Genomic DNA, 20,382 nt, shown 5'->3' with positions numbered 1-20,382 from the left:
TCATATGCTCACAGCATTTCCTGAAAATTCTACCTGTTCTTTACAGAGCAATCCAAATGTCACTCTTCCATGAACGCATCAATCACCTGCCCACCCCTATCCCCCATTCTTTAGAGAGTTGGTTCTTTTTACCTCCTTTGAACCTCCACACTACTTGCAACAGTCACTGGTTCTAGATAATTAGTTTCTGTGTTACATATTTTTCAACCCCTAGCATGATGTCTTAAGGATAATGAATATCTAGTAGATGTTGAATGAATAAATGAATGAATGACTAGTTGAGCACTACTCTGGGGTCACTACACCTCTTATTAAACTCATGAGAAGAGTAAGATTTTGTAGATACAGAAGAAACTTAAAGAAATAAAACTTAAAAATAAATAAAACTTAGGTTAAAGGAAATTGATTAAGGAGACAGAATTAAATACTGGAATGCTGCAAATCCAAGTTTGTCACTTCTGAGTTGTGATTTGGCTTTTGATCATTAATGAGTAGATGCTTATAGGGTGGGTTGCCCATTGCTTGAACATTATCCTGTTTTGAATAGAAAAGAGGTGGGGCGCCTGTGTGGCTCAATTGGTTAAGTGTCCTACTTCAGCTCAGGTCATGATCTCACAGCTCTGTGCTGACCTCTCGGAGCCTGGAGCCTACTTCAGATTCTGTGTCTCCCTCCCCTGTGTGAGTGTATGCACTGTCTCTCTGTCTCTCAAAAAAAAATTTTTTTAAAGACTTTTTTTATAGAAAGGAGGCAATGTTAGTCCTTCTGCTATGGATATGGAAGAAGTACAGGTAGATATTTCTTTCCCAGTTGCCTGGCAGCTGGCATATGGACATGTGACCTCGGTCAATCGGATGCCCCAACCCAGGACCCTGAATCTTGAGAGCTCGGGGCACAATAGATAGGTATGGTTTGTGGCAGTTGCAAAGGAGTCAAGAGTATAGTAAAGCAAAGTAGCAGTAGCATCTCAGACATTTACTGTGGCATGATCTTGAATATGCATTTGCCCTTTTAGGGGCCTGCCCATTTTCTGAGCTTTCTGGTTCATCCTGAGATAGCCTATTCCGATGTGTGTTTTCCAAAACCACCAAACAATTAACTCAATTCTGACACTCTCTACCTGGAGACAGCGTCAGATCCCACAGGTCAAGAGCTCAATCCTACCAGACTGCCCCCCTTCCCCCCACTTAAGATGCCTGCTGCAAGTCTGAGTTGTTGCCACTGCTTCTGACTGACCAGCTACATATTGGAGCTTCCCACAACCCCCTCCTCAGGTTCAATTAATTGGCCAATTGGCTCACAGAACTCACAGAAACATCCACTTATATTTACTAGTTTGTTGTAAAGAATATTATAAAGGATACAAATAGCCAGATGAAGAGGCCCATAGGGTGAGGTCTGGAAGGATCCCCTGTGCAGGAACTTCTGTCCCCATGGAACTGGGGCGTGCCACTCTCCCAGATGTGGATGCGTTCACCAACCTGGCAGCTCTCCAGACTCCTTTTTGGGAGTTTTATGGAGACCTTATTCCATAAGCATGATTGATTAAATCCTATGTCATTGGTGACTGAATTCTTTATCTCCAGCCCCACCCTCCTCCCTGAGGTCAGGAGATGTGGCTGAAAATTTCCCACCTTCTAATCAGGGTTGGTTGCCCTGACAACTACTTCCCATCCATAGGGGCTTTCCAAAAGTCACTTCATTAACAGAAACTCAGGTGTGGTTGAAAGGGGCTTCTTATGAAAAACAACAGGCTTTCTACCTTTATTGCTCTTGTCACTTAGGAAATTCTAAGGGTTTTAGGGATTCTATGCCAGATGAAGACCTAATATAATATAATATAATACACACACACACACATCTTATTACAAATCAAAATATCACATCTATAAACAAATGTCTGGCCTAAGTTGACTAGAGTCGGTTTCTGTCATTTGCAACCAAAAGCCCTGATAGAGACTTCTAGTGGCGTAGCATCATACATGCATTTCAACTCCTAAAACATAATGAAGTAATTCTATAGAAATGGGACTACTAATGCCAAAAGGTATAGGAGTGAGGGCTATTTAGTGGAACCGCAGGGGGAAATGCCAGGTTCCTCTCCACAACTTTTCAAATAACAATGCATGTGATACAAATGTGATCAAGTTAGAATTATGTTAACATCTAGCAAATCTTTTTCCTGCATCCACTATGTGCTCAGCATATGTTATTTAATACTCACAACATTCTGTTAATTTCTACTAATAGAAGTTATGGAAGCTTGATAGGAAACAGAATGGATTAAACTCTGTAGATAGTCAGGAACTCTTTAGAATTCCCCAGCAGTACCCATTTATACTGGTTTTCTTTTGAAGAGAGAATGGTTTGAATACCCAGATTTCTGTAGCTCGAGGAATGTGTTAGAAAACATTCAGTTTTGTTTTTACTAACCTCTAATTTTTTTTTAACATTTATTTGTTTTTGAGAGAGAAAGAGAGAGACAGGGTGTGAGTGGGGAGAGGGGCACAGAGAGAGATACACAGAATCTGAAGCAGGCTCCAGGCTCTGAGCTGTCAGCAACAGAGCCCAACACGGGGCTTGAACTCACGGACCACGGAGATCATGACCTGAGCTGGAGTCGGACGCTTAACCGACGGAGCCATCCCAGGCGCCCCTAACCTCTAATTTATTAATGTTAGCAACAAACCACACAAGTATTAACAATATCTGGGACTTCGTCATCAGCCACCAGTAGGTATTTTAAAACATATTACAGTTACAGAAATCTCAAAATATTATTTATGTTGATATTGCTTTTTGAAATTGTTACAGTTTATTAGACAACCTACTAAATTAATAAAGAAGCATACATATTACTAAATCACAATTTTTTTAAATATTTTGATAAGATTATTTCAATATAACTGGTTTCCTTTGTAATTCTAAGTGGCTAATTTTTTTTCATTTAAAACATTGTTCTGAGAAGGTATCCGTAGGCTTCACTAGACTTCCTAAGAATTATTTTTATACTGGAACTAATATAACACTGTATGTTAACTATACTGGAATTGAAGTAAATTAAAAATCAAAAATTTTTTAAAAATTTGAAAACGAAGAATTTTTTTCTAAAGATTTATTTTTATAAACTTTTCTTGTTCTCCTTTAGACTAGCTCAATGACTCCCACACTTACCTGTGCACAAGCATTAATTTAAAGGATTTTATAAACAAAACCATATATAGTTGGCCCTTGAACAACATACGTTTGAACTGCATGGCTCCACTTATCTGCAGATTTTTGAAATAAAAAACAGTAGAGGGGCGCCTGGGTGGCTCAGTTGGTTGACCATCCGGCTTCGGCTCAGGTCATGATCTCACAGTTTGTGGGTTCGAGCCCCACATCAGGCTCTGTGCTGACAGCTTAGAGCCTGGAGCCTGCTTTGAATTCTGTGTCTCCCTCTCTCTCTGCTCCTCCCCCGCTCATGCTCTGTCTGTCTCTCCTTCAAAAATAAATAAAAACATTTAAAAAATTAAAAAATAATTAATTAATTAATTAATTAAAAACAGCAGAGGGGCACCTGGATGGTGCGATTCGTTGAGCATCTGTCTCTTGATCTTGGCTCAGGTCATGATCTCATGGTTCATGAGTTCAAGCCCTGCATCAGGCTCTGCGCTGATGACATGGAACCTGCTTGGGCTTCTATCTCTCCTTCTCTCTGCCCCTCACATGCGTGTGTTCTCTCTCTCTCTCTCTCTCTCTCTCTGTCTCTGTCTCTGTCTCTCAGACTACGTAAATAAAAAAGCAAAACAGTAGAGTACTATAAGTGTATTTTCACTTCCTTATGATTAATGACATTTTCTTTCCTCTGGCTTTATCAAAAGAATACAGTATATAGTACATATACGAAATGAACTGTTTTGTTATCAGTAAAGCTTCTACTCAACAGTAGGCTATTAATAGTTAAGTTTGGGGGCAGTCAAAAGCTATACACAGATTTTTGGCAGCATCGGGGGGTCAGAACCCCTAACCCCTGAGTTGTTCAAAGACCAACTGTATACTGGCATTTTCAAGGATAATTTGCACTATATGCAGTTTTGGCCTTAAATGTCCACCTTTGAACTCAACCACCTTGGGTAAGATATGACTCCATTGTAAAGTGTTTTCAAGTAGATCCATTGACTCCTGGGAATTGGAAGACTTGAAAATAGCTCTAAAAATTCTCTGTGAGATTTTTTTTGTTATGTTTTCATTTTGATGATTATCTCCTTTAAAAAATGCATAGTGGAGCATGTAGATAGCCACCTTATTGCCAAACTTCTATGATTTGCTATTATTTCTGGATGTGAGTTTGTGTTTGCCATAGCCCCAGTGCCAAGTGGTACTACTCTGTCTCAGAGTAATAAGAAAAGTATGGAAATGGAATTAATGCATAGATGTTGGATTCTTGACTTGGGAAGACCAGATGATGTAAAGTCAAGCTGTGTAAATGAATTTTCCCCAGGAGTACAGGTAGAGACAAGTGGTGGGAGAATTAAGCCATCACATGGTGAATAAACATAAGACCGTATTTGTTTGGGGGGCTACTGTAGCAACAAAATAATAACATCTATTATATCAAATCAGTGTTGTTAACTTTGATTTGTGGAATGTTTGTAAACTTGTTTTAGAAGTTGTACAAAAGCTGTAAGAAGTTTATTACAGTTTTGTAAATGGGTAGTTTCAGTAGCTCAGGCCACACAAACTTTCAAGTCTCTCTTCCTTTCTCTCTCCTCTTTCTTACTCAGCTAAAGCACCAAAGCCCATTGTCTATTCCAGAAGTTATTCCAGAATTAAGCCACTTCTCACTACCTCCACCACCATCTCCTCCACCTTGGTACCAACTACCACCATTTCTTGCTTGGACTTCGTAATGATTTTTCCAGGGCTCCCTGTTTTTAACCACGCTCCCATATAATCTGCTTTCCACGCAGTAGTCAGAGTGGTCCTTTGATAAAATCCAAAGTCTTAATCATGTTATGAAGACCTTGTCTCCTCCCCTGTCACACTCCCCATGGCTCACTCTGTTCTAGCCACACCAGCCTGACTTTTCTTGGAATACACCAAGCAGTCTTGCTAGACCCTCTGCCTGGATTGCCCTTTTTGCCACGTATCTTTATGGCTTTTACTTCACTTCCTTTAGCCTTTAGGCCTCCATCAGCTTTTAAGTTATCTGAGAGATCTACCCTGACCACTGACCTTGGCTTTATTTTTTCTTTATAATATTTATTACTACTTGAAGTATCAATATTCATGTGTCTCTCTCCACTAGAGTATAAGCTCTCTGAGTAGAGAGAAGAACCTAAAGCCTTGTTCAGTACAGGACATGTGTTAGGTCCTTAATAAATATTCGCTGAATGAATGAATAGATGAATAAATAAATGAAGTGGATGACTAAAACTAAGAAGATGTTAGAGATCTGTAAGAACTTTTTTAAAGGACTTGAATATCCACCAAGTTTAAGAAACTCTTTGAAAGAGTAAATTATCATTATGCATTACAATGATGTAAAGCCATACATATGGTTAAGATATAGGGCAAAGTGAAAACTTCAAGCCTAGTCAAATCTTTTAGAATAGTTTGGGGGACGCCTGGGTGGCTCAGTTGGTTGAGCATCCGACTTCGGCTCAGGTCATGATCTCACAGCTCGTGAGTTCGAGCCCCACGTCGGGCTCTGTGCTGACAGCTCAGAGCCTGGAGCCTGCTTCTGCTTCTGTGTCTCCCTCTCTCTCTGCCCCTAACCCACTCGCATTCTGTCTCTTTTCTGTCAAAAATAAATAAACATTAAAAAAAAATTTAGAATAGTTTGGGATTTGTGGAGACATATCAGCACCATTTTTGTACTGGTCTTGACTCCTGTTAAGTACCATTTTCCCCCAAATTGATACATCCTTGATTTCAAGTTGCCAGCCTTGTATCAAAGTATCAGAACAATAATTTCAATAAATTTAAGAAATCCAAAGGAGCTTCTCCTTTCCTCTCTCAATCTAAACATCTTTTTTTACAGAAGGAGAAAATAATATCTATTAAGAAACCAAAATAATTGATATAATTACTTTTTAGCACACATAAGCTCTTAAAGGGTGACTTGGAAGAGGCTTCTTTACAATATTTAATATCATTTGACCCAAGAGTAGACTAAAATTTATCATTGTTATGATAATAAACTCCAGCCACTTCTGCATTATTTGCTAAGTAGAAATTAGATGACTTTAAAGTCCCTTTCCAGTTATGATATATGATCACAATGGCATAAAAAGCAACTAGCATCTAGTTTTATTTTCAAAGTAAAAGTATCATAAAAAAGGTTTCTTACTTCAGAATAACAAGTAAATATTAGTGGCAGACAGTAGCAGCAACTAACCAAAACAGTTTTCTGTTTCTTTCTTTAAAAACAATTTTCTTCAAGTCTATAAAGATAGTTGTAGTATAAAAAAGGGAGAAAAACTGGTCTAGTCTTGACTTTGAAAACATCCCATCACCTAATTGTACTTCATTTTTCATTGCTGTAAAATGAAGATTTTACCTGCCTCTGTCTCCCTCTGGGAGCAAGATAATGAATGAAATAATAGGATTTTACACAGGCTGGCTGGGGTGTCTGGGTGGCACCTTTGTAAACCACCTCAGTCAGGTAAGCGTCCAACTCTTGGTTTTGGCTCAGGTTATGGTATCATGGCTGGTGAGGTCGAGCCCCATGTTGGGCTCTGTGCTGACAGCATGAAGCCTGCTTGGGATTCCCTCTCCCTCTCTCTCTGCCACGTACCCCCCCTCCCACCCACTCATATGCTCGCACTCTCTCAAATAAATGAACTTTTTTTTTTTTTAAAGAATTTACATAGGCTAATTTATAGTGAGGCTTAAGTTTCAGAGCCCTTCGTATGCACCAGCCCCTTCTAAGGCCCTAATATCTATTTCTGTATGGGAATTTCGTAAAATGTTTTTTTTCTTTTTCTTCTTTTCTTTTTTTTTTTTTTCAAAAGTAGGCTTCATGCCCAGTGTGGAGCCCAATGCGAGGCTTGAACTCACCACCCTGAGATCAAGACCTGAGCTGAGATCAAGAGTCTAATGCTTAACTGACTGAGCCATCCGTGCACCCCTGTTTTGTAAAATGTTTTCTTAAATAGATCCCTAAATTTGTTTATGCTTCAGTCTATATAAGAACTAAATCCACCACTGCATACTCAAGTGTTATGAGGTCTTTTGGAGAAATAATAACACAGAAGTCCAATTTTATGTTTAATTACCCTCCACTATATAGCAAAATCGGAAAACTTTTTGGTGTTTTGAAGTCTGCCTTGGGCAGCTTGATTTAGAAGGAAGTTTTCTGGAATGGGGAATCAGAAGACCTGGGTTTTAATTCTGGGTCACACTACTGCATAGGTGTGATTTGACCCTTGTCTGAGATTTGGTTTAAAAAAAAAAAAAAGTTGAAGGGTCTGATCTTTAAAATCTTTCCAATATGAAACATTCTGATTCTTACTCCCTAATGCTGAAATATTGTAGTTTTTTGTTGTTGTTCAAACTAGTTGGTTTCAGGTTTATTGTTCATGTAGTGTGATTACAATGTTGAAAGTCAACTAAGACCTTCCGAGAATTACCTTTCTTGAAAGTTTCTGGGAAAAGGGAACTTCTGAAAAATAATTCTATTTCTACTCTCTATCAAGTGTTCTTACTTACATTAAGTTAGAGTGTCTGTAGAAAAATAATTTATTTGATTGCCATTGTTGAAAGATTTCCATTTCTTAAAGAGTGAAGAAAATCATTTCAGTTGCGCATCTCTGATGAAATCATCTACTCTCAGCAAGCTGGATGGTTCTGTTGGCCCAAGGGCCTAAGACCAGAAATACTGCATTCTTGGCACAGTTCTCAGTTCTCACTATAAATGCAGTACCTGAGGTTGCAAGAGGTCAAGGAAGGGGAGACAATAATTCCATGCCTAGCATTTCATCTTCAGTTAATTCTTAAAATGCCATCCTCTTGGAAGGAAAAATGTCCTTGTTCATGTTTGGAGGGAAGGATGAATTTAAAGATCATTTTTAGAGTAAGATTGGGATGGGAAAGGGAAAGAGATATCAGCAGATTTTTGTAGAGTACTTGCTCTGTAAAGATGTCACAGGGCCCAGCAATTCGACCCTTGGGTATATAATCAGGACAAATGAAAATGTATGTCCACACAAAAAATTGTACGCAAGTGATTATAACAGCATTATTCATGGTAGCCAAAATGTAGAAACAACCTGAAATGTCCATCCACTTATAAGTGGATAAACAAAATGTGGTATATTTATATATATAATGGAGTTTTATTCAGCAATAAAAGAAATTAAATACTGATTCATGCTACAACATGGATAAACCTTCAAAACAGCATGCCAAGTGAAAGAAGTCAGTCACAAAAGATGATTCAAAGGAAATGTCCAGAACAGGGAAATCTATAGAGACTGAAAGTAGACTAGTGGTTGCTCAGGAATGGAAGGGTGGGAGGGTAATAGCTAATGGATATGGGACTTCTTTATGTGGTGATGAAAGTATTCTAAAATTGACCATGGTGATGATTGCACATACCTGTGAATGTGCTAAAAAACAACAACAACATTGAATTGTACACTTTAAATGGTTGAATTGCATATCTTTATGTGAATTATATCTTTAAAAAAACCCACTTTTTTAAAAGATGTCATGGGATACAATGATTAATCAAAACAGATTTAGACACGTATCCACCTGTGAAGAAGCACTTGCCATCCAGTTAGAGTATTATGTATATATACATGTATATATACATGTATATATACACACTATATATATACTTATTATGTGTATATTTAAATATTTATATGTATAAATATATAATATAAATATAATATATATAATATATATAAGTATAATATATATTATATATAATATAAATAATATAAATATAATATATATATTATATATAATATATATTTATATATTTTTTATATATAAATAATATATATATATTTAAAACCAAAGCAAAGGGAGAAAATAATAGGTCTTATACCAGGGGTGATGTTCAGCTGGGCTGTGAAAGTGGTTTTGGAGTTTGGATATTCTAGTTAGAGGGAATAGCATAAGCAAAGACAAAGGTCTGAAAATGTAACTGAATAGTAATTCATTTTTTCCTGATTATGGAGTTGAAGAATTTTGGTTAGAAAAGTGGTTTGAGGCCAGCTTTGTTTTGTTTTTTGTTTTTGTTTTTGTTTTTTTATTTATATGGAATTTATTGTCAAATTGGTTTCCATACAACACCCAGTGCTCATCCCAACAGGTGCCCTCCTCAATGCCCATCACCCATCCTCCCCTCCCTCCCACCCCCCATCAATCCTCAGTTTATTCTCAGTTTTTAAGAGTCTCTTATGGTTTGGCTCCCTCCATCTCCACCTTTTTTTTTTCCTTCCCCTCCCCCATGGTCTTCTGTTAAGTTTCTCAGTATCCACATAAGAGTGAAAACATATGGTATCTGTCTTTCTCTGTATGACTTATTTCACTTAGCATAACACTCTCCAGTTCCATCCACATTGCTACAAAATGAGGCCAGCTTTGAATCTTAGTTAGGTAAAGTTATTCTTTATACTGTAGGCTGTAGGGAGACATTGAAAGATTTTGAGCAGAGATGTGATATTATCTGAACTTTGCTTCAGGAAGATGATTATGATAATAATGTTTTTAAGATGAATTCCAGAAAAGATAGAATAGAATCTCACCAAGAAGAGGCAGAGGAAAGAGATAACAGAAATGGAAAGTGAAGAACAGATTAAAAGAAATATTTGAAGCAGAATTATAAATTAACTGAGACAGGGAATAGGGAAGGGTCAAAGTTAACCTGAAGTGTATGTGAGGGGAGAAACCAAAAACATACTTGAAAATATGGGCATGGGGCTGGGAAAGGAGGTTGGCACAGTCTGATGCCATAGAGTTACAGGGACCCATTGAATGCACAGAAATTAGGATAGCAGCTTGCAGTCACACACAGGAGCTTCGGGCGAATACTTGGAGGAACATTCATTTAGAGATCAGAGAAAAGAAGAGAAACTATAGGAGGAATAATTTGGAAAAACAAGACAGTTTTATGGAATTCAAGAGATATTTATAAAGAAGGGAGCTTGTGAAATGGAAGAAAGCTGAGAAACATCCCTTAGGTGTAATGGACAAACTTGAGTATAGTTTTCAGGCTCAACAGCGTATGCAGTCTTCCAGCAGGGGGAAAAAAAAATAAGAAAGTTTCATTTCTAGAAGTCATAGAGTTTATTATATTTATAGAGCTATGCAACTGAAGATAAAGAACACATTTTGAGAAAACTATGTAAGAATGAAGGAGTATTTAGAGGGAAAAAAAAATACTAACCATGTGTGTCGATTGCATGTCCAAATGCCAGTGAACAGTTCCTCCTGCATCTGAAATTAGGACATGAGGATGTTAGTAAATGCCTTATTTTAAATTACTTACTTAGAAATCTTGCAACTGGTGGGGCGCCTGGGTGGCTCAGTCGGTTAAGCGTCTGGCTTCAGCTCAGGTCATGTCTCACAGTCCGTGAGTTCGAGCCCGAGCCCCGCATCAGGCTCTGTGCTGACAGCTCGGAGCCTGGAGCCTGCTTCGGATTCTGTGTCTCCCTCTCTCTCTGCCCCCCCCCCCCCCCCCCCCCCCGCTCATGATCTGTCTCAAAAAATAAATTAAAATATTTAAAAAATTAAAAAGAATGAAATCTTGCAACTGGTGTTCATTTAATATCTTAATGAATATTTTAGCTTATTGAAGCTATAGTCAGGCTATATTAGCAGGTAGATATGCAGACATGGCAGTGATTGATTGGTTTGATGGTTAGGTAAAATGTGATACAGAACTCAGGCAAGTTTTACCTACCACTTAACCTAAAACATTCCACAGCTATAGAATCAGAGGGAATAATAAAAATAATGAGAAAGTTTAGTTTGTAAATATAGACATGAGAGGAGATTGGGATATCCTGAACAGGAAAAATGTGAAAATGGAGGTCAATACCTTTTTTCCTATTTTTTTCCCCTCTATAAGGCCTTCATCTCCAAAGCCAGTCTGCTTACCTAAAAATTATTTCATTATACATGTTATATGTTTTAAATTTTTACATTCTTTGACCAAATAACTCTAGTTCTAGGAACCCATTCCAAAGAAAGCCCTAAAATATAGATGAATAATACGCTTAAATATCTTCAAAACACAGTAATATTTAATAGTTCAACAAAGAGTTGAATACAGTCTTGGCTTCCAATTGTGGAGAAAGAGTTGTGAATGAATAAGGAGATACACACTGAGCAGTCATTAAAGTGATCTTTCTGAACAGTGACAAAATGGCAAAATGTTTATAATGCAGAATTAGATAAAAGAGGTAGACTGTTGGGGGCGCCTGGATGGCTCAGTTGGTTATGCATCCAACTTTGGCTCAAGTCATGATCCCATTCTCCGTGAGTTTGAGCCCCACATTGAGCTCTGTGCTGACAGCTCAGAGCCTGGACCCTACTTCGGATTCTGTGTCCCCCTCTCTCTCTCTGCCCCTCCCCTGCTTGTACTCTGTGTGTCTGTCTCTCTCTCAAAAATAAACATTAAAAATAAATAAATAAATAAAAGATAGACTATGGAATTATATGTATAAATGATCTCAGCTATATATAATAAAATAAATATGAGCATGAAGAAATAAACATAAGCATGGAGAAAAGTATGCCAAATTGTTAATGGACTTTGTCCTGGGTAGGATTATGGGCTTTTCTTCATAATAGTATATTTTTCCCAGATTTTCTACATTGGGCATGTAGTTTTTTAATAGAAAATAAAGAATAATCATTACCCCCCAAATGCAGAAGATCGGCTATAGGAGAGCCAAAGAACGGGAAGATAGATGAGTCAATGTAAATCATCATGGCTACTGAAAAAGCAATTTAGAATATAAGCCTTACTGACAATCAGTAGCATCACCACATGCTGTCAGATTAGTCCTGTCTACTGGTGGCCTCTATTGAGTTTCCCTGGACTCAAACTAATGGAAGTCTCAATATAGATTCTGAAATCTAAGGACACTTTTATTTCCCTGGGATTGCTTGTGAAAGTGTAGCCTAAGCCTTTGATGTGAAAAATCTTACTTTTGCATTTATAATCACAAACAGATGAAGATAAAAGTTTTAACTTCATAATATTACATTTGCAAATACTTAAAACTACCATATGATCAATTGTTGCCTCTTTAATTTTGCTTCTACACTTAGGTGTTTTATTCTTCTTTTTCCATAGGTGCATCATAAATGCAAAAGACTGAAGTTTTAAAAGAGGACAAAGGGTTTGCTGCTAAGATGAATCTGAGCAATACGGTATATTTTGTGCCATTCACAAAAAGGTATTATCCATAGATCCATGATGCAGCTTTCTTCTATAAAACGGGAAGAGATTATGTCTTCTGGTTTTTCGATAGTTAATATTTATTATATTTTTAACAAAAATGGGAAAGTAAAAATATTGAATTGGAATAAAATTTTTTTACTTTCAAATTATTTTTTTTTACAGATTTTCATCATTCTCAGTTATAGCTTACAATTTGGAGAAATATTTGTTTAAAAGAAGTATGCTTACCTAAATTTTCTTGGTTCCCATTATCAAATTATCTTCTGGAAATATATACTGCCTTTTTTGTTGTAGAGCTTTATGATTAGACTTTGAAGTAACATAAGATTTTTCATATCACTTCTACTGTAATTACAGAAGTAATAGGCTTTGCAGAAAATTTAGAAAATACAGATAAGCAGAAAGAAGAAAATTTAAAATTACCTGAAATCCCTACACCCACTTCAGATAAAACAAGCCTGTACGGAAATCGAAACTTGGAAATCCCTCTACCTGCTTACATCCTGCCTCTTTTGCTAGAACAAAACAAAAAGGACATTGCCTTATATAAGTTCCTAGAAGGATATTACTTGGTCCAAGAATGTACCCATTCTGTTCTTCTGGCAATGTGTAAAAATGACTGTTTCCTTATACCCTCACCCAAAACTGTATCTTTTCTCTATTACTTTGTCAGTTTAGTAGATGAAATTAGTTGTCTGATTATTTTAGTTTTTGCTTCTTTGATTACTAGTGAAACTATATGTATTTCATATCGTTAGTAGCCACTGCTAATTATTTTTTAAATTTCCTATCTGCGTCCTTGGACTATGTGGGTGGATGTACATATATGTTTGTGCTTACTTATATATATGTTTTCATTGAAGTATAATTAACATACAGTGTTATATTAGTTTCAGGTATGTACAGTATAATGATTCAATACATTACTAAGTATGCATCAAGATAAGTGTGCTCTTGATCCCGTGTTTATCTATTTAACCCCTCCACTCACCCGTCTCCCCTATAGCAACAACCACCAGTTTGTTCTTTGTATTTAAGAATGTTTTGTTTGTTTGTCTCTTTTTTCCTTTCTTCATTTGTTTCTTAAATTCCACATATGAGTGAAATTGTATGGTATTTGTCTTTCTCTGACTTATTTCATTTTGCATTATACCCACTAGGTCCATCCATGTTGTTGCGAATGGCAAGATCTCATTCTTACTTTTACAGCTGAGTAACATTCCTGTGTGTGTGTGTGTGTGTGTGTGTGTGTGTGTGTGTGTGTACACATCACATCTTTATCCATTCATCTATGGACACTTTAGTTGCTTCCGAATCTTGACTGTTGTAGGTAATGGTTCAATAAACATAGGCGTGCATATATTTTATTGAATTAGTTTTTTATTTTCAGTGGGTAAATACCCAGTAATGACATTACTGGAGCATATAGTTATTCTATTTCAGTTTCTTGAGGAATCTCTATACTGTTTTCCACAGTGACTGCCCCAATTTGCATTCCCACCAACAGTGCATGAGTGTTTCTTTTTATCCACATCCTCACCAATACTTGTTATTTCTTGTGTTTTGATTTTAGCCATTCTGACAGGTATAAGGTGATATTTCATTGTGATTTTGATTTGCATTTCCCTGGTGATGAGAGATATTGAGCATCTTTTCATGTATCTGTTGGCCATCTGGATATCTTCTTTGGAAAAATGTCTTTTCAGGTTCTCTGCTCATTTTTTACTTGGGCTATTTGAGTTTTTTGGGTGTTGAGTCCTGTAAGTTCTTTATATATTTTGGATATTAACTCCTTATCAGGTATATCATTCACAAATATCTTTACCCATTCAATAGACTGCCTTGTCATTTTGTTGATGGTTTCCTTCTCTGTGCAAAAGCTTTTTATTTTGGTGTAGTCCCAATAGTTTAATTTTGCTTTTTTTTTTTTCTTCTCTTGCCTGAGAAGACCTATCTAGAAAAATGTTTTTATGGCCAATGTCAAAGGAAATATTGCCTGTATGTTTTCTTCTAGGAGTTTAATGGTTTGGGGCCTCACATTTAGGTCTTTCATCCATTTTGATTTTATTTCTGTGTATGGTGTAAGAAAGTGGTATAGTTTCATTCTTTTGCATGTAGCTGTCCAGTTTTCCCAGCACCATTTGTTGAAGAGACTGTCTTTTTCCCATCGTATAATGTCGCCTCTTTTGTAGTAGATTAATTGGCTGTGTAAGCGTGGGTTTATTCCTGGGTGCTTTCTCCTGTTTTATTGATCTTGTCTTTTTTTGTGTCAGTACAATTCTGTTTTGACTACTACAGCTTTGCAGTGTATCTTGAAATCTGAGATTGTGATAACTCCAGCTTTGTTCTTCTTTCTCAAGATTGCTTTGGCTATTCGGGGTCTTTTTTGTCAAAAAATACAAATACAAATGTTAGTATTATTTGTTCTAGTTCTGTGAAAAATGTTGTTGGTATTTTGATAGGGATTGCATTAAATGTATAGATTTCTTTGAGTAGTGTGGATATTTTAATAATATGGTTCTTCCATTTCATTAATATGGAATCTCTTTCCATTTGTTTGCATCATCTTCAATATCTTTCATCAATTTATATAGTCACCTGTCTGATATTAAGAATAACTTTTAACCAGCATATATTTTGCAAGAATTATTTCTACTTCATTTGCCTTTCAGTTTTGTTTATTGAATCATTCTGAAACAACCTTACTGATGTATAAGTGACATACAATAATCTGAACATATTTAATGAATATAATATCTTTTACCAAAATATGTATCTGTGAAGATAGTAAATCTATCCACCATTCCCAAAGGCTTCTTAATACCCCTTTTTAATCCCTCCATCCTACATCTTCTCATTCAACCCTATCCCCAAGAAACCACTGATGTGCTTTCTGTTACTTTAGATTAGTTTGCATTTTCCAGAATTTTATAGACATGAAATCATAAAGTATGTACTCCTTTTTTGGCAGGGGGGGGGGGCTGTCTTCTTTTCACTCAATGTAATTATTTTGAGTTTCATTCACATTGTAGCATGTGCCAGGAGTTCATTTTCTCACTGTGATGCATTCTATTATCTGCATGTACCACAAATTGTTTATCTGTTCCTTTGTTGATGGGCATTTGGGGGCTATTAAAAATAGAGCTGCCATGAACATTTGTGTACCTGGCTTTGTATGGTCATATGCTTTCATTTTTCTTGGGTAAATACCGAGGAGTGGAATGGCTACATCATATGGTAGATATAGGTTTAGCTTTTTAAGAAGCTGCCAAACTTTTCCAAACTCTATCATTTTGACATTCTCTCAAGCAGTATGTGAAAAAGGTATTTGACACCCTTGCCAACACCTGGTATGCCCATTCTTTTTCATGTTAGCCATTCTAATAGGCATGTAGTAGAACCTCAGGTTTTAATTTGTATCTCCCTAATGAATAGTGATATTAAGCATCTTTTGTTTTGTTTAGTTGCCATCCATATATCTTCCTTGGTGAAGTGTCTATTTTAATCTTTTTCCCATGAAAAAAAAATTTAAGTTTTTTTTATTTATTGTGAGAGAGACAGAGACAGCACAAGTGGGAGAGGGGCAGAGAGAGAGGGTGAGAGAAAGAGAATCCTACACAGGCTCCACACTGCCAGGGCAGAGCCTAACACGGGGCTCAAACCCACGAAGCTGTGAGATCGTGACCTCAGCCGAAACCAAGAGTCAGACACTTAACTGAGTGAGCCACCCAGGCGCCTCTAATCTTTTTCCCATTTAAAAAATTGGGTTGTTTACTTTCTTTTTATTGAGTTTTGAGGATTCTTCATAGTTTCTGGATACAATTCCATTATGAGACATATTTTGCAAAAATTTCTTCCAATCTGTGGCTTGGCTTTTCATTCTCTGAACAGAGGTCTTTCAAAAAAGTATGTTTTTAATCTTGATGAAGCCTAATTTATCAATTACTTCTTTTATGGATTATGCTTTTTTTATATGTCTAAGAAATCTTTGCCTGACCCAACATTAGAAAGATTTTTCTTATGTTTTCTTCAAGGATATTTTTAACTGTATGTTTTACATTTAGTTTTATAATCTGTTTGGAGTTAATTTTTGTGATGGGTAGGCATGGATCAAAGAAGATCCCTTTCTTTGTATATGTTTATACAGTTTTTCCAGCACCCTTCATCGAAGACTTTCTTCACTGAGTTACCTTCACACCTTTGTCCAAAATCATTTGTTCACAAATGTGAGGGTCTCTTCTGGACTTTGTTTCGTTACACTGATTTGTTTGTCTATATATAACAGTATCACCCTGCCTTGATAACCATAGCCTTAGGATAAATCTTGCAATTAGATTATGTCAGCCCTCCAAATTTGTCGTCCTTTTTCAAAGTTGTTTTGCTTATTTTATGTCCTTTAGCATTTTCATATGCATTTTAGAATCAACCTCTCAATTTCTTTTTCTAAAGAACAATTAATATTGATTCTTCTGACCTATAATCACAGTTATTTCTCTTTTCAGTCTTTAATTTCTATCACCTTTATTTTGTAATTTTCAATGTATAGATCTTGCACATTCTTTGTCAGATTTATCCCTATGGATTCATATTTTTGATGCTATTGTGATGTTTTAAAGATTTGATTTCCATTCATATATGAAAGTAAAACTGAGTTTTAAACATTGATCTTGTATTCTGCCACTTTGATAAAATCACTTATTAATTCTAGTAGCTTTTTGTAGATTGCATTGAATTTTCTACATAGGTGATCACGTTATTTGTCAGTAAAAGTCTAACGTCTTCTTTCCAATCTTGATGCTTTTTAAATTTCTTTTTTCTTGCCTTATTACACTTACATACCATCCAGCACAATATTGCAGACAAGTCTTGAGAGCAGACTTCCTTGCCTCATTCCTGATCTTAGGAGGAAATCATTTGGTCTTTGATATTACCTATAAATATTTCATAGATTTCTTTTATCAGGCTGGGGATATTACCTTTTATTCCAGGTTGGCTCAGAGTTTTTATCAGGTTTGAATATTGGATTTTGTCAAATGATTTTTCTGCATCTATAGAGATGATCATTTTGCATTTTTTTTCAGATTGTTGATTTGGTGAATTACATTGATTTTTGAGTGTTAAACCAACTTTGCATTTCTGGGATGAATCCCACCTACTCATGATATATTATCCATTTTATATGTTATTGAATTTTATTTGCTGTAATTTTGTTACAAGTTTTTGCATCTATATCTGTCAAGAATTTGGGGGCACCTGGGTGGCTCGGTTGGGCATCCAATTTCAGCTCAGGTCATGATCTCACAGTTCTGTTTGTGAGTTTGAACCCCCCCGTTGGGCTCTGTGCTGACAGCTCAGAGCCTGGAGCCTGCTTTGGATTCTGTCTCTCCCTCTCTCTCTGCCCCTACCCCGCTTATGTACTTTCTCTCTCTGTCTCTCTCAGAAATAAATAAACATTTTTTAAAAATTATATATATGAAGAATTTTGATCTGTTTTCTTTAATGTTAGTTGTTTCTGGTGACAGATAATAAATCCAGTCCCCATTACTCCATCTTCGCTGGAAGCAGAAGTTCATTCATTATATTTTTTAAGTTCTAGAAGTTATTAATTGTATGTAGTCAGACTTACTGATTTTAGTTAACAACTTTTGCCTCTGATATCTTGCTTATTAATTAAATATTCACCTGCAATTTATTTTAGAAGTTTTTATGGTCTCATTTTTTTATATTTAAATATTCATTTCTTTTGAGAATTAATTTAATCTATAGTATGACATAGTGATCTATGTGTTTCATCCAAATGATTATCCATAGTACTTAGCTTTATTCACACTGATGCCAAAATATTCAAAAGTTTAGAATATATTTTGACGATTGAAAAGATTTTACTTCTCATAAGTTTAGTTAGTAGATCTTTTTGTTTTTCTTAAAAACAATCTCATAACTTCTTTTTTTTTGCAGTCTTCAAAAGGGATATCTTTGACATAATGCATTGTTTCTCTTTTCTTTTCTCAAACATAAGTAGTGGTGGCAGTAGCACTTTTTGAATATTAGTTGTGTATTAGTCACTTGACTGACAACTAGACTTAAGTCACTTTTTCAATAGTATTGATATATTGACTTTATGCTTGATTATCAGCATTCATGGATTGACAGGATGACCTTCCACGATTACAGGCATAGTGCTGCAGGGGAATCCCTTTTTCCTGTTTAAAACCTTCAATGGCCCCCCAGTATACTTAGGATGAAGTACAAATTTCTTAATATTGTTTAAAAGGTTTACTGTGATTTTCCTTGGCTTAACGCCAGCTTCATATTTTCTCCTTCCAACTCTACCATACGTCCATATTGAAAGAACTACTTTTATTTTTCCTTAAAAAAGCATGCTTTTTCATATCCAAGAAAAAAGAGACTGGGTCACCCAATTATATGCTTCTATTAATTGTTTTTTTTTCCTTTTTTATCATAGCAATCATTTATAACCATTTTGTTATTTGTATCATTATAGTGTAATATTTATTCCCCCACTGGACTCTAACTAAGCCCTTTAAGGACAGGGACAACATCCCATTTGATGTGGGACCAACACCCAGTATGTGCCTGGCATACTAGGCACTTGACAAATATGTGTTGAGTCAGGGAAAGGGTTGACTGCATAGATGGATACTTAGGGTGATGACCTACATATTCTAATGCTCTAACTAGACTAACCATATGAAGTAATATACAGTGTCACCTAAGGCTGTCATATCACAAGAGAAAAATTCTTCTTAGCACTAACTAGTTGTACTTCTTTGTTAATGACCCTCTCTTTTCTCTTCTCCTTGAACAAAGCCTATTGGCTCACGTTTTTAAAAGTACAATTTTATTGGCCAATAACTAAATTTCTAGCATAGTAATCTAATGGGTCAAGGAAGAAACAGAAACTGTCCCGTGTGTTGGAATGATTGATTCTCGTGGGAGGTGGTATTTATAATAAAAAATATAGGTGAAAGTTAATATTTCAATATTTTTCAAAAAATACAAAGGATGTATGCCAACTAAGTGTAACTATTAACAACCAACATGTAAGAATGTCAAAATAATGTGCTTTTATTAATAGAAACTTTGAACTCAGAATGTTTTGTATAACAGTCAAAGAACCTGCCTCTTTAAGTGAACATTTAGCATAGTCTCCAAATTATGGCAATTTGTTATTTAATTACCTGATCTGTATGCATATATTGTATATTAAGAGCATGGGCTTTACAGTTTGATCTGGGTTTGAGCCCCAGTCTGACAAATACTACCTGCCTGATAATGGGGGAGTAGTTTTGCCTTTCAGTCTTCCTTAGTTTGTTGTATAAAATCAAAATAATGAAGTCCTGCATTATGAAGCTGTTGTAGAGATTAAAGAAAATAACATATACATATATGGAATTTAGTGTTGCCTGACACATAATAGTGCTTAATGAATGTTAGCTGTTATTATTTCAATGTTAATTAGACCAAAATGCTTTTAAAAATAGATTTATTGAGGTACAATTTTAATACCATGCAATTCACTCATTTAAAGTGTACAATTCAAAAAAAATAATATAACAGTTCAGTGGTTTTTAGTATATTAACCATTGTGCAGCCATCACCGCAGTTTTCTTTTTTTCACAGTTTTAGAACACGTTCATCACTCTAAAAAGAGAGCCCATCCCTTTTAGCTATCACCCCCAAACTCTCCTTCCCCCAGCCCCAGGCAACCAATAATCTACTTTCTGTCTCTATAGATTTAGTTCTTCTGGGTGTATTATATAAATGTAATTGTGCAACATGTCATCTTTTGTGACTGGCTTCATTAACTCAACATTGTGCTTACAAGTTTCATTCATGTTGTAGCATATATCGGTAGTTCATTTCTTTCTATGCCTGAATAATATTCCACTGTATAGATGTACCACATTTTGTTTAATCACTCACCAAATGGACATTTGGGTTGTTTTCA

At 35.9% G+C, this 20,382-nt stretch overlaps 1 protein-coding gene across 5 annotated transcripts in view; it reads left to right on the top strand.

Annotated features, from left to right (window-relative positions):
- TAOK3 (TAO kinase 3) overlaps window positions 1–20,382 on the top strand; it is a 179,613-nt gene that overhangs the window by 70,933 nt on the left and 88,298 nt on the right. For 4 of the 5 annotated variants that reach the window (XM_042910243.1, XM_042910245.1, XM_042910246.1 and 1 more), the window contains one exon: window positions 12,303–12,405. The exons of the other annotated variant lie outside the window; for it this stretch is intronic. The gene's annotated coding sequence lies outside the window, so the exon portion shown is untranslated. The remainder of the gene's footprint in view (window positions 1–12,302; window positions 12,406–20,382) is intronic. 5 annotated transcript variants of the gene reach the window in all.

The sequence above is a fragment of the Panthera leo genome, chromosome D3, assembly GCF_018350215.1.
Source record: "Panthera leo isolate Ple1 chromosome D3, P.leo_Ple1_pat1.1, whole genome shotgun sequence".
NCBI classification, from domain to species: domain Eukaryota; kingdom Metazoa; phylum Chordata; class Mammalia; order Carnivora; family Felidae; genus Panthera; species Panthera leo.
The sequence above is the reverse complement of the archived record's forward strand: the minus strand, read 5'-3'. Positions and strand labels throughout refer to the sequence as shown.